Source organism: Nyctereutes procyonoides, unplaced genomic scaffold, assembly GCF_905146905.1.
Source record: "Nyctereutes procyonoides isolate TBG_1078 unplaced genomic scaffold, NYPRO_anot_genome, whole genome shotgun sequence".
Taxonomy (NCBI): Eukaryota; Metazoa; Chordata; class Mammalia; order Carnivora; family Canidae; genus Nyctereutes; species Nyctereutes procyonoides.
In genome coordinates this window covers 18,343,483-18,359,067 of record NW_026575044.1, presented here as the reverse complement: position 1 = coordinate 18,359,067, position 15,585 = coordinate 18,343,483, and the positions used below count along the sequence as shown (strand labels likewise).

Below are 15,585 nucleotides of genomic sequence, written 5' to 3'. Positions count from 1 at the left end.
GGTCCTCCTGGAGCTCTGAGCCCAGAGAATAGAAGTGAAACCGTCAGGGTGCTCTTCTCCGACTGGTGAGCATCAGCCTCCCATTCCTAGTGCCTCCTCCAGTCCTGACCCCATTCCCACCCCACTCGAGATGCCCCAGGCTTCACCTGTCCCTTCTCCCTCCTCATGAGCCATTCTCAGGAAATATTCTGATGGCCCATCCAATGCAGGGATGGCTCCATGTGAATGTGAGTACCTGGACTGCCTCCTCTTGAATGGGGACCAGTTATACCCCATCTCACACTTTATGCAGGTTCAAGGCTCTCCCTATGACAACATCTGTCACTGGGAAAAAAAGCAAGGCTTTATTCATTCACTCACTTATTCATTCAAGACGTATTTATTGAGTGATGTTGGAAGTATGGAGGCAAGTGAGACAGTTCCCTGTCCTCCTATGACAGAGACAAGCAATAAACAAATATGCTAATAAACATATAATACACTGTCGAGTGGTAATAAATACTATGAAAAAGTGAAGGCTACAGGAGAGAATGGCAGGGAGTACTACTCTAGGTGTTGAGATGACCTCAGAGTAAGAGAGTGAGCCACATACCTGCAACCAACCAGTGCCAAGGCCCTGAGGCAAGAGTGTGCCTGGCTTGTCCAAGGAACACTAAGAATGTTAGTGTGGCTAAGGAGTAGAGCATGAAAAGAGAAGAGGTGGAAAGTAAGGTCATAGAGATAGCTAGAAGCCAATTGTCATGAACTGTGGAGGCCTTGGTAAATTGGGACTGTATTCCTAGGGTAATGGAAAAGGATGGAAAGATCCAGAATGAAGAAGCAACCTGATCTAATTTGCATTTTCAAGCACTCATTCAGGCTGCTGGGTGGAGAATACTCTGTAGGGGAATGAGAGGGGAGGCAGAATGGCAGGCCATGGCAATAGTGACGCTCAATGGGAGCTCCCACCAGGTCCTCCCCCATGCCCCAGTAAACTATACCGTTTGAGGCCCTGATCTTCCACTGGCGCTCACAGGTTCTGTCCCCAGTGTAGTCAAGTGGGTCAGTGGTGTGCAGCCTTTGGTTACTGCTGCCTGCAAGCTGAGTAGGGCGCCCAAAGGTGAAGGAGGGGACCAGGCAGGGATTTGGAGGGAGATAAAGTGCCAGCTATAACTTTGCCCCTATATCTACCACCTTAAGAACCTGTAGTAGAATGTGCATGGATGGGAATAACGTCATAGGGAAAAAAAATCATTATTCTGCTTTATCTTTTTAGTTGTTCACTCATAAACTCAGTACCTTAACTGCTACTTATAATGCCTAGCTTTCCTAGGCACACATATGCAGTGTGCCAACCCTGGGAATGAGAGCCTCTTTCCAGGATACCCTTTGAGGCACATGGCTATACATCCTCTGACTCTGTCCTCTGTGTATTTCTTGTCTCGTGAACAAGAAGGTAGCTCCCAGCAGGCAAAACAATACCTTCTTTTCCTCAGTCTAGTGGACTGCTGGCATCGGTTGATAGATGAGCAGAGGGCAGGCAATAGGATCTGAGATACAGAAGCTTTTAGGCCTTTGGCTCCAGTTGGCATGAACGCTTGCCCTTGTGAGCCTGTTGAACTAGAAGGGATCTTGGAAGTCCTTTATTCCAGCTCTCCAGTATCCCAGAGGAAGAAAGCAACCCTCAGAGAGGTGAAGTGGCTGGCCCAGGGCTCACAGGCAGAGGCCAATAGCAAAGATCAGAAGCCATGGGAGGCCCCCCACCCCCACCAGCCAATGCTAGTACTGCTTCGGTGCAGAGGAGATAAAACTGAACCGCTTTGCAATCTTTGCAGCCATTCTAGACAGTAATAACAAATGGCAAAATTATCCCCATTTTATAGGTAGAACAAGGAAAGACCAAGATTCTGCTGAGTGGTCCAGACCATATATTGAAATGTATGTTGGGGGGGAGGGTGCTGAAAACCTGGTTGTTTTTTAATCCATGTAAAGGGAAAAGTAGGGATGAATATGATAATGATATATGGATATGGTGATATGATATGAACATGATAATGATAGCACATAAATATGATAATAATATGATAGGATAATGAACATGACTGTCATTCAGAGGTATTCAAATTCTTCTGTGTAGCTCCTGAGAACAGAATGAGGACCAGCAAAAGGGAGAAATAGAAAGTGGATCTGGGCTCTGTAGGAGAGGCAGCTTTCTGATCACAAGGGAAAGGACTGAGGAGATGGGGGACTCCTGATTCCTGGAAAGACCTGGGTCCAGGCTGGAAGTCAAAGGTCCCCAGCTCACAGGGGCAGTTGGACTGGTTGGCCTCTGAGGCCCATTTTAAGCCTGGCATTCAGCAGTTCCGTGCACAGGGAACTTGGCATTGGGTTCCTCCCCTTTGAAACCAGAAAGAGTTCCTCCCCACCCAGTGGGCCAGAGGCATTCTCCCCAGTAAAGTCATCCTAAAGGATGACATCCAAAAGTCTGCCATCCCCCAAGATGTAATAAGGAGAAATGGTCTAAAGTAATGTGACTTCCATAGGACTTGTGAAAGACTTCCTATATTGTGAGGTTGGAGGTGGGGTTCACTTGCCAGAGGGTGTTACAGGAGCTCCTCTCTGGGTGATCTCTGAGGAGAAGGGAACCTCGGTGTACCTCGGTACCACAGATAAAGCAGTGTGGAGGCAGGGGGATGGAACTCATGACCTCTCCAAGTTCCCGGCAGCCCACTCCAGCTATAATTCTGTGATAAGACCATTAGAGGCCCCAGAGGTGGTTTAGCCTCATTTCTCCCATTCTGGTGATAGAACACATTTTCTTAAACCCTATAAACTCTAAACCATAATTCTTTTACAGCAGAGGGAAAGACAGGACAGTCATGCATGGTTTGAAGCAGGGGAGCTATGGGAAGAGGTTATAGGGAGAAGGTCTGTTTAGGGGGTGGCTGCCCTATTCCGCTCAGATGAGGGTTGAGGGGTGTAAATGTGAAGTCTGATGACCGAACAAAATGCAAAGCACAAGAAAAAAAAGAACGCGAAAAAAAACCTCAAACCTGCACTTTTCTGATACGCAGAAGGGAAACCCAAACTCTGCTCATTATGGCACACGTTTATGGCAGATCATAACAGTAAATTACAGCTCTGCAGCCTCAGCCAGGACTGTGCAGTTCTTCCCATGTGCTTCCAATTTAGCGCGTTTGAAGTTGCCCTGGATATTTATTTGTAGGGGATTTACTGCGCAGAACGATTAAAGTTTGCTCTTGTTAGGAGTTTGGGGCTAGTTTTGGGGGACGAGGAAGATGGAAAGGGAGAGTTAGCTAGAGAGAGGAAGGGGCTGCCAGGTACCCTGAATGAATACATGTATATGTTTTAAAGTGCAGACAGACACACACGCACACACACACAAGGGCCCTTTGTTTTCAACATGGTGAGGGTCCAACATCTCTGACTGTGATTTTGTTTATAGGAAATCCTTTATAATGCACGTTTAGTGTTTCCATATGGAATTCTCATAGGACATTTCCCCGCACCCCCTTCTCCCCTCCTCCCCTTTTTTTTATTTGGATAAGGCAAGAGAAAAGGGACTGTACATTCCAAAGATTCATAGTCATTCCGGATCAAATTCAATGGATTTTGGCAAGAGTTGAAAAACCCAGATGCAGGGCTTCAGCCTCCTGCTGAGCCGCCTCCAGCTGCGAGTGTCTGGTGGAGGCACTTTGTAAAATCATGAAAACCCTATTAAATTCATGAAATATGATATACTGTCGTTTCAGACTAACTTTCCATTGAACTGTCCATGAAGAGAGAATTTGGTTAGCTTGCCGAAGAAGGGGGAAGTGGCAAGGCTGGGGCAGGGCTGAGAGGCAGGAGGCTCTATTGAGGAAAGCACAAAGGAGCCTGGGAATTCTGAAGAGGTTGCAGATTTCTGTGTCTGGGTCTGAGGGCTCCTTCAGACCCTGGCAACACCAGGCTTTCTCAGGGTTCGACTCTTCCCAGAAAGGAAAGTGGCCACCATGATTCCTCTCCCTGTCGAGTTGCTGAGCATATGACCATGACCAGTTTCCCTGCTGGGATGGGTGTTTCAGAGCACAGAACACTCCAGCAATCCTTAGAGGATGTTTGGATTCCAACCATCGTTTCATAGCTGAGAGGCCAAGGGCAGCGAGGAGAGAGACGGACTCACCCAAGGTGCAGCACATGGAAGGAAAACCCAGAGCTCCTGAATCCCAGTTTAGTTCTTTCCACCAAAGCACACCACCTCCCTAGATAAAAACAAGGCAGAGACCTTCTCTTTGTTGGCCCCAGATCAGAGCTGCTGACAACATGGTTTTTTGCATGAACTCACAGGCCTAGACTCCCCCAGCTATGAAACAGTCTACCCTAAACAAGTTGGACACCCTAAGTTCATTTCCTATTGGACTATAATTCACATCATAAAACTATAGCATGTTTATTTTCAAATAGATCAGAGTGAGGGCTCCCTGGAGGTGCGTTGGTTTTGTTTTCTGGAAACCTCCACAGGACATGTCAATTGCAGGAGTTCACATGTATGTGCTGAGTTCGCCTTCCAGGAAGTCAAGTGGGGCCCTCCTTCCCCCACCCTAGGGGCACCCTAGTCTGTCTTGGCACCCTAGTCCAGACCCCTGGAATGTAAGGGCACACAGAACGTCATCGCCCACCTGTCATCCATGCAATGGTCCCTGAAATGTCATATGGTCCCAGCATCTCTAGCCCAGCTGCCAGGAGCAGTGTCATGCATGGAAAAGGATCAGAATGAAAGCTGACTTTGATTGAGTGCTTACAGTATGCTAAGGCACTGTTCCAAGAACTTGGTATGAGTTCAGTCATTCCATCCTAACAACCCTATGTTGTAGTGACACCACTATCCCCAATTTGCAGGTGAGAAATCTGAGGCAAATTGCCCAAAGTCTCACAGTCAGCTAAGATCGCATAACTGACCCAGGTGACCAAGCCAGTATTTGAATCTCAACCATCAGGCTCTCACACTGCCCACCATCCTCCCCAACCCCACCCCTAAACACGCAGACCTAAATAGCAACATCAGAGGAGGTCTTAATTCTCCTCCTTCTCACCCTCATTGGAGATGTACTTTCTGAAATAAACGTTTCACACTTTCTCCTTACCCTTGGATATGTAAATAGCTCCGGGAGTGTCAGTGAACCTAAATCCCTAATAGTCTAAACCAGGGCTTCTCAAAATGTAAGGGGCATATAAATTCCCCAGCAATCTTGCTAGAATGCAGATTATTATTCAGCAGGTCTGTGAAGGAGTCTGATGTTCCCCATTTCTAACAAGCTTGCAGGTACTCCAGTGGGCCACAGAGCACACTTGAGTGGCAAGGCTGTAGGTATCTACCGGATTGCTCTTCTCCACCAGAAGAGGCGCCCGTAAGAAGGCAGGTGGAAGGGTCAGAGACATTTCATCAATTCCACAGCTGTGGCCCAGGCTAGCCTGCCACCTATCAGTAGAGCCACTGGATTTCACTGGGAGGCCTTTGGGGCCACTAGAAGCCCTGGGATTGAAATCTCTGCAGCCACCAGCACCAGCCAGGTGCCACAGGACCAGAGAGTCCAGCATCATTACCTCCCTGGCAGGGACGGTAATGAGTATACAGGGATTGCTGGGGTCAGGAACAACCCGACGCCTCTCTTTCATCCTGGCGGGAAGGCTGCTGACCAAGAGGAAGTGACCCCGGATGGCAGTTTCCACATTCTTGCTGGGGACTTTGGACAGACATTTAACCTTCCTGGTTCCATTTGTCTAAGGATTGCACAACACCTTTCAATCTTCCCTCCCTCCCATCCCAATCTATGAGTCTATAAATGCCTATACAGTGAGTAAAAATTCAGCCAGCTGTCTGCACATCCAGATATTCTGATATACTTGCTGCCAACACCATACACCAGGGCATCAGACAGAGCCCGTTTCCTGGCTCTGCAGAGGCTGCAGCACCATAAAACAGCTCTCACAGGAACCTGGCTGCCCTGTTCTCGGTCCCCACCTACATCTCGGGAAGCAGCTGAAGGAGGCTGATTCCCCCCACTTCGCCAAGTACGCTGCCCCAGCCCTGAGACTGCAAGGTGTGAGGGCTCTGCCTCACAGCCGACACATACCGTATTGTGTTCCTACTGGCTCAGAAGACTTTGCACAGCCTAGAGAAACAAGACATGGAAGAGCAGAAAGGGGCAGCACTCAACCCCTGACCTCCCTAGTCTGGTTCCCCCTGACAGGGTGAATCAAAGCATTGTGGCCTGGGGAGGGGCAGGGAGCCCTAATAGACACCCAGCCCTACAGAGCTGGGCTCAAGTCCCTAGCTCCCCGGAGGTGGCTTTCAGACCCTCAAGCTCTGTGACCTTTAATGCTGCTGTAAGCGCCATTCCTTACAAGGGCTAGGCACAGAGTAAGTGGATGACAAAGTGACTATTGATGATAAATCAGACACTCCCCAGATCTGTTCTCCAGAGAATCTGACCGAGTCCAAGGGACACTTGGAACCCGTATTGTCGAACAACTAAAGATTCAGGGTTCTAGACCAGGGCCCCCCAGTAGAAATGTAATGTGAACCATCAATGTGTATCATATGTGTAATTTTAAATTTTTAGTAAAAAAAAAAAAAGTTTAAGAAATTAAATGTATTACATTTAAAAATAAAAAGTAACAAGTTTAATTCATTTTAATAATTTATTTAATTTAACCTAATATACAAAGTAGGATCATTTTGACATATAATCAACATTAAAAATGATTAATGATACATTTTACATTCTTTTTTTGTACTGAGTCTTGGAAATTTGGTGTGTATTTTACATTGACAGCATGTTTCACTTTGGACTAGCCATATTTCAAGTGCTCAGTGGCCACATGTGGCTGGCAACAACTCTACCAAATTGTACAGATATAGAGCAGAGGACACCAATGGATACCAAACCAGCAATGGCAGCAAAAGTTGGCTGGGGGAAGGCAGGGTTTAACATTCCCATCATCTTCAGCACCACCCCCTAGCCATCCCCAGTAATAAGCATTAATAACACTGAAATCCTAAGAATAATATTCTTAGATGTGGTGACTATGCATTTCTTTAATCTTAGGCGAAGGAAAAATAAAAGGATTTTTGGAAAACTTTGCTATTTTTATTGATCTTTAGTACTGGAGTTAAGTAAAAACAATAAGCTAGCTATGCACATGCAACATTAGCACCACCCCCTTCCAGACGACTTGCCTCTGTGCTCCTTCAGTAAATACTTTTGGAACTAAGACTGGCCAGTGGAGAAGGCATTTGTCTGTGCAAAAAAGCACCTGAGGGGGGAGCTGCTCAACAAATGAAGGGTTCAGTGCTGTTTCTTTCTTAAAATGTAATGTAGATGAGGACCTTGAATACCCGTGCACAGCTTGCTGGTGCAATAGGCTGAAAGGGTGCAGGATTAGAACAGAGTCAGGGCATTAACAAGTGTAGGGAAGGGTTAATGCACACAGATGGACTATTTACTAGGAGAGGAGAGGTTTGAGTAGCATCGTGGTTCAGATGACTCAAGTACAGGATACTAGGCCGAAGGCCGCAAAGATACTGAGTACTAGGAACCGTACTATAGCAATGGGGGTTTTAAGAATAAGACACTTTAGAGAATATTGGACATTACATATAAGGTTCAAGGGAACTGGGGCAGTGGATGGGGGAAAGCAGAGTGAACAGTCCTCCTCCAGTCAGAAAACAGCACTGAGGTTGTCTCTACTAACTTCACGGCTTACTCCCCAAACTTCCTTGGGTTCTTATTTTTGTTGTGAGGATTGCCACAACAAAACAGACATTGTCCCTTCCTTCCTCCCTAACACCTCCTCTCTTCTCTCTCCCCGATCAGTTGTTACCTCTGCTAACAGAAGGTGGTGGGACAGAGGGCAGGACCTAGGAGAGTGGGGTCAGTCATACAGGCCCTTATAATTCTTGACACCTCACTAGTCTCTGCCTTGTGAAAACTGGGATAATATCACTAGCCTGAGAGACTGGAGACTGAATCAGATGTCTTCTGGTGCTCAGTTCTGGAACTCTAGGAAACAAGCCAAGAACCCTACAGCCTAAGTCTTGCTACCAAAGTAAGACTCCCAGACATGGACCTCATGATGCACTGCTACCCGGACTCCACCCTGGCAACAGTTACACCACAGCAGAACAGGTTCTATCCAGGCAACTGTCCCAACATCTGTCCCCCGGTGCCCCTGCCTATGCACATGCACACATGTGCATATAGATTTGCACACAAAAACACAGATGCATGCATACACACGTGTGCTACACACGTACAGACACACGCAACCACAAATAGGCACACGTCTCCAGATACACCTAGAGACCTACACATGCACACACACAGGCACATATACCTAGATGTGCACACAAGCATGCACACACACATGTGTATGTGCACACAGACCCACCACTTCCTCCCCCATCTGTGAGACTTTATCCATGCTCCAGAAAAGAACACTTCTTTCTCCAAAGCATAGCGCTTTCCTCTTTCCAAACCCTGCCCAGACTTTTAATCTTCTAAAACCTTAGGAGGTGAAACCTTTCTGCATTGATCTTTAAAATCTGACCACCTCATTGATTCAACAGTTTTTATCTACTTGTGCAACTAGGTTTCTAAACTGTTTCCTTGCATATGAAAATAATAGCATGCTTTACAACCTTTCAGTGTGTTTGTATACCTATTCCAGTACCAAGCATAAGGTTATGCAAAAAGCAGGAACTCATTAAAAATGACCTGAAAAAAAAATGATATCTACAGTGTCTCTAGGTGGAATTAATAATAGTTAACATTTATTTTGCATTTAACAGTGTGGCCAGCTCTGAGCCAAGCACTTTATATACAGTATCTCATTTCATCAGTAACCCTATAAGATAGGTATTAGAGATTTTTTTTATTTAAAAAAAAAAGCTGTGACATAGAAGATTCTAGAATATAAGGCAGTCTTATTTCAGATGCCACATTTTGCCACTGCACAAAACAACTGTCTGTCCATTTAACCATTAACTAAACTGAGACACACATTCCATGAATTACCTGAAGTCACAGGGTGGGGGCTACAAACCAAGTCCTCTCCACTGAGCTTCACTGCCTCTTTCAAGCTTGGCAACTGAATTCTTCCTTCCATGTATAGAGGAAACAGCAAAGACTTTAAAGCCAGGCAGAGCCTAAGTTTTACCTTTTGTAAGAAGAAAATAGCAATAACTACCTAGCCCATTGCTGTGAGGATTGGGCCCAAGGAAGACTCTCATGCATTTCCTGGCACAAAACTAGTATTTGGGTAATGCCAGCTTTCAGCGTCTTCTCTCCCTCCGGCCTCCTCCCCCTCCCAGCCCACCTCCCCGGCCCCATCCCACACACTTGCAGCCTTGCAGGCAGCATCCTTGTTCAGTTTGCCTGACTTCGTCCTTGGGAGCCAGTATTAGATCAAGTGGGCTGCCTCGAGCAGACTCATTAAGGAGGCTTTGCCCCTCTACAATCATGAAGACACTGCAGAAATGGGATCACAGAGCTTGTGTTGCTCATGCTTCATGGAGGCTCTCCCGATGAGCAGTGCAGATTCCATCCAAGAAAAAGACAACCACCCATTGTGGATAGGTGAAAGCATCTGCTTGGGAAAGGTCCCCTCTCCCCTGTTCACAGGGAACCTCTCCCCCTCCTGTAAACTATACCTGTGCGCTCCAGTTACCCTCTCCTGTCTCGCTATGGTGGCATGAGGCTAAATTAATTAATGTGTGTAAACCATGTGGAAATGTTTGGCTTGCCAAGTGCTCTTGATAGGTTTGAAATACTATTGGAAGCCGTGGAAATTGGCACGGCTATCTGGAGCAGAATTGATCTCACCCCCAGGACTCCTGATGAGATTGACTCTGGTTAATGGAGGCATATGCAGGTAGAGCAGGATCTTCATTAAAAACACTGTGGATATATTTCAAACCCTTACTGAGGAGCAGGAAGACAAAATTAAAAGAGAAAGAAAGACACCGGTGCGGGGATTCTCCTACGATGTGCCAGACCCAAAGGGAATTGCCCAAGAGTTGGACAAGAGAAAGGGAGGATCTTCTAAAGTGAGGCACACGGAGCTGGGTGGGTTTGGATGTCTCTGAGAGGCAAGAATCCAATCCTGCAGTGACGGGTGGTGTATTTGTGTACACACAGAGGATGGGCAGGTACCTAACACCCTTCCCTTGACAGACTCATCTTTGCTCTTGAAGCTCCACAAGGCTCCTGAAACAGGAGGCACAGGGAAGGAAGCACCCTGGCCTGAGGTGGGGCAGGCACGGGGCTGGGCTTGCTGCCATCACAGCTGTTGTATCGTCGGGAGTCAACCAGAAAAACGGAACCAGTAGGAGAGAATACATAGTATATGAAGAGATTTATTGCAAGAAACTGGCTTATGTGGTTGTGGGAGCTGGTTTGGCAGGTCCAGAACCCACAGGGCAAGCTGGGACTCCCAGGCACAGGGTGAAGCTGCTGTCCACAGGTAGAATTACTTCTTTTCTCAGGGAAGCTCCAGTTCTGTTCATAAGATCTTTCAACTGATTGATCCACCCAGATCATCTAGGATCATCTCTATTACTTAGAAAGCCAGCCAATGCATCCTGGACTGTAATCACATCCACAGAGTACCTGTGTACCAACACCTATGTTGGTGCTTGAGCAGCACCATGGTGGCCCAGCCGCAATGACACACTAAATCACCCATCACAACTGCTCTGCCCTCCTAACCACTCAGCCCCCACCTCTTCTGTCATCAGGCCCCACCACCACCTCCTGAAGCATCCTGCTCTCAAGTGGTTCTCCAGTGTCCTAGTCACCCAGGAATGGCCCCTAAGTTGTCTGCCCGCCAACCCCATTGAAACCTCAAATGGATCCCCAGGGTGGGCTGTCCACATGGCCTCTCCCTGTTCATCACTTCTCCAGCAGGTGCCTGAAAGTGCCTCCCAGCTGCTCTCCCAGCCTCCAAATCCTCATTTGCCAGGAGAGTGTGTTTCTAAGCTCTATACCCGGGCCAACTCTTCAGCGGCTAAGACTTTCTTGGCACCTGCCCACAGGGTTCCTACAGAACCGTGCACTCTTCTGAGTGGCATCCAGCCTGCCTTCTTGTCGCCCTCCCCTTCCCTGTGTCTTCTGTGTTTCTGTGGTTCCTGGAGCTGACCGTACCGCTCACCTCCACGCCAAGGCCTACACTCTCCACTGACATCCACTCGTATCTTTGCCTCCTCCCCAAAGACTAGCTCCCCAGCTGAGAGAAGCTCCTACCCTGGGCCCCCTTCCTTTCTTCATGGAGATGCTCCACACTCTGGGACAGAACCACCTGCCTATCATCTGCCCCCACCTTGAACGGAGCACCTCTGCACCCCACCCCCACCTCTGCCCCAGTGCCCAGTCCAACATACATAGGGCTCTTGGTGTGTGTCCTGAAAATTCTAGCTGAGCTAGTGGACAAAATGTGCCAGCAGGGTTTCCCCAGCACCCCTCCATTAGCTTGGCTGCTCACATTCTTCCTCTGTGTGTAGTTCTGTTGGAAATTTATTGGAGTAGGGAGTGGTTTTTTTCTTCTCCCTCTCCCTTCTCTGTCTTCCAGTTTGAGAACTGTTTTGAGTAATACCACTGTCATGATAAATTATGGTATACAGAAGTTATGGCCTGAGGTATCGGGGCCCATTTCAGAAACTGAAAAAAAAAAAAAAAACCACAGAACCATGCAGCCAAGAGGGGAAGACAGGCAGGGTGAGAGGCAGGAATGGATGCTGGTCCGAGGCTGCCAGTAGCCTCCCAAGGGTGCTCAGCAGGCCAGGAATGGTCTGACATGTCTCAGGAGTACCCTCCCTGGGCAAAGGAGGAGGGGCCAGGAGACCAGCCACCTGGCTATTTCTGGAATGCACTTCAGAGGATATGAGGGGATAGATGTAGGCAGGGGCCAGAAGAGGAATGACCAAATTTGAAGATCCAAACCTGAGATGAAAATAGGAAAACTGCCCATACGGACAGATGTTGAGACTTAAAAAAAAAAAAAAAAAAAAAAAAAACAGCTACAGCCCCAGACTTTTATTCATTCAGCAAATGTTATTTGAACATGCGATTTGTTTTCAGCCTAGAGATTTGACAGTAGACTAGGGTTCCTACCCTCAAGGGGCTTCATCCCAGAGGGAGGGAAGGATAGGAACAAAAGGGGGTTTGAGAGCTTCAGGTGGTGGTAATGTGCTGAGGAATGTTGGTGGGGTGGGAAGGAGGGTGGTGTGTGTGCTACTGTGGAGAGGTGTCTGGAGAATGCCTGAGAAGCCATGGCTCACCAGGGAAGGTGGTGTAAACAGAGGGAGTGGCACATGCAAAGGTCATAGGGCAGGACTGGCTTTAACATGCCCTAGGTGGGGCAGGAGACAGTGTCAAAGCTGTAGCCAGAGGTCAGGTGGTAGAGACCAGGTGGGAGGCAGAAGGACTTTGGCTTGTGTTTGCATGAGCTGGGCAGTCTCCGGAGGGGCCTTCAGTGGGGAAGGGCCTCATGCTGCATATCCAAAGGACCACTCTGGCTGCTTAGGCTGACGGAGGCAGGTACTGGAGGAAGCTGAGACACATGGACCAGGAGACAGATGCTGCTGCCTTAGGCTCTGCCCCAGAGGTGACGGTGATGCAAAAAGCCGGTCCCAGATGTGACGTGGAGGTGGAGCTAACAGGAGTTGGCATGTTGTGGTGTGGGGTGAGAGGAAGAGAGTCCTGAGCATCCAGGTGGGTGTCTTAGACCATTCCGGCCACTGTAACAAAAACCACTGACTGGGTGGCTCATAAACAACAATCATTTATTTCTCACAGTTCCAGAGCCTGGGAAGTCCAAGATCAAGGCGCCCCAGATTCAGTGTCTGGTAAGGACCCACTTCCTGGTTCATAGACGGCTCTGCTGGGCTATGTCCTCACACGGTGGGATGGGCAGTGGGGCTCTCTATGGGGTCTCTTTGACAAGGATACTCATCCCATCCATGAGGGCTGCACCCCCATGACCTAATCACCTCCCAAAGACTCCACTTCTTAATACATCACACTCAACATGTGGATTTGGAGGACATAGTCATTCAGTCCATAGCAGTGAGTGATGATCTCTTTTGCTGAGATCGGGGAGCCTCACAGGCTGATCAGACCTGAGGAGGTGCAAGCCCACCAGTATATACCCAACCAGAGGTACCCAACAGATCTCACCTTTCACTGAATGGAACCCTTTTTACTAAATGGGCCACTCACACGTTCACACAGGAGTTGTGGCTCACACGTACTGTACCGTAGAGACCTTGAAACTCAGAACATTATCAGGTGCCTTGTGATCAAAACCTAGTCAGTAGGGGCTTGCTGCTCGGTGTGTGTTTACCCGCATTGGTTATATCTGTCACTCTCTACCCATCATAAGGCATTTCTCAGAGCTTCCTCTTTCCTGTTTGAAATAGTCTCCCTGCAGAGAGACAAAAAGGCATCTGAGGTGTGGGGGGCCTACAAGGCATGGGGGTGGGACAGGAGCAGAACCTCATCTCTGTGGATGGGGCAGAGGGGATTCAGTGGACTGCTCCCCACCCCCTGTACTTCCCCACGGCTCTCTTGGGCAGTTGGTATTGGCAGGGCTGCCTTATGGCTTGTGGGGCCCCTAGGCACTTGGTTTTCATAGGTCCCTTTCTCCATAAAAAAAAAATATTAAAAATTGTATTTTATGACTGCATGGGTATCGAGATGAATATAATGCAGGCTGGGTTATATGTGGGGTTTTTTTTCCCTTCCGATTTTAAAAGAAATTAAAGCAGTGTTGTGGGCCCTTGAAAGTATCATGGGCTTTAAGCACAGTGGCTGCTATGCCCAGTGGAGAAGCGTCCCTGTGTGCAAGACAGGAAGAGGGTGGATATGGAGGAGCCATGGACGGCAGGACACCTGGGCCTCTGTCTTGACCCCTGAACAATAAGCTATGAGATCTCTGATCAGTCTCTCTTCCTCTCAAGGCCTCGACTTCCTCATCTTCCCGTGGCGGAAAGGGGGGTAGGGGTGAGGGGTGAGGGGAGCCGAACTTGACCATCTCTTGGCCTTCTAAGCAATGACTCCCCAAGATTCTAACTAAAGCATGCAGACCTTGAGCTTCATTTTTAACTTTCTGACCCCAAGGGAAGGCTCTCCTCCATCCCACCCCACCCCCCAAACTACAATATTAAACTTGTTTTCCTTTCTGGATCTCCTTCTCTCATCAAATCACATTCTGGTGTTGTGTGCAGCCACTGGTTTCCAAAAGGCGGCCATAAAACCATAATGAGTATGGAGATACCAATGTGAAATGACAGAGCGAAAGCCATAAACATTCAAATAAATATATAAATATAAACAAGTCTATAAACCAAACCCAGGAGGTATTTTAAACGCATAATGTAGCATTTATATCTCTTACTTTGCACAGCAGAACTTTCAAAGGAAATTCATTTAATTCTATTGCTCACACCCCTAACCCCCATCCAGGAGTAATCGCTAATAACCAGCACAATTACTGCCTCCCTCCTGATGGAAAGTTCATTTCAGAAGCTCGTTTCTTGAATTCATTATCATGCTGGAAATGAGCTGAATCACAGTGGATGTGACCACATGACGATCCCCCTGCTTCCTTCCAGTTGGGCTCAGCGAGATGCCTGCCAGAGCCTTGGCCCCTGCCCACTCCGACTATTGCAAAAGTAGTTACCACTCAATACCTGGCCCGATTTAAAGAAGCTCATCAGGAGTTAGGAAGAGGTCAGATAATTCTGCTTAATTACAGGCTTGATGGGCAGAGGGACTTCCCGCTCCTTGAAGCATGACTGTGGCCCTCTCTCTCCAAAGAAAGGGGACCTAACCTCCCCATGGCTCACAGCTCCAGCCAGGAAATGGCCAAGAGTGAACTGAGCCCTGCGCACACACCTTCCTGTCCCGAGTACTGTCAGGTGCTCACTCATCTACCCCCCCCAACAAGGATTCAGGGGGCACTGCGCAGAATTTGTGAGGTCCAGTGCAAAAGGAAAATAGGTGGCCTTTGTTCAAAAATAGCAGGGGAAACATGCAGTTAACAGTACTGAAAGGTGAAACTTTTTCTTTCATTCTTCCTCAGGTGGTTTTCTCCCTCTCTCTCCCTCCTTTCCTCCCTCTCTCTCCTGACTTGTCGTGCTGTTTTCATCTGCTATTTAATGTTGCACTCCCAGGGGCACAGGGACTCTTGCTAGGTGTCACCACATGTCCCCCCACTCCACCCCACCAATTTTGTATGTGCACAAAAGACCCACTACCTGCGGGCTTCCCTGCCCTCGGCCATCAGAGTGCCGCACCACATCCCAGGCAGCATAGGGGAGCTGAGCCAGGTGTCTCACCTTCCCACAAGCCCCTGACTCCAGCCCACTATGAATGGATGACCCCCAAGGGACTGCAACCTCTTGGCCCGGTTTCACTTGGTACCAGGAAGGGGCCAAGATGCTGCTGTGTGCCTCAGGTAACTATACCCCTCCCCACACCCGAGCACACCTGAGCACAGAAGGCAGCAGCAATCCCTGGGTGAGGGGCCAGAAGGGAGAGGCAGCAG

At 48.2% G+C, this 15,585-nt stretch overlaps 1 protein-coding gene across 1 annotated transcript in view; it reads left to right on the top strand.

Annotated features, from left to right (window-relative positions):
* The first annotated feature begins 12,464 nt into the window (after positions 1-12,464).
* Positions 12,465-15,585, top strand: part of SLC14A2 (solute carrier family 14 member 2) — a 79,502-nt gene continuing 76,381 nt past the window's right edge. Inside the window, exons 1-2 of the mRNA XM_055323504.1 lie at positions 12,465-12,749; positions 12,834-12,883. The gene's annotated coding sequence lies outside the window, so the exon portion shown is untranslated. The remainder of the gene's footprint in view (positions 12,750-12,833; positions 12,884-15,585) is intronic.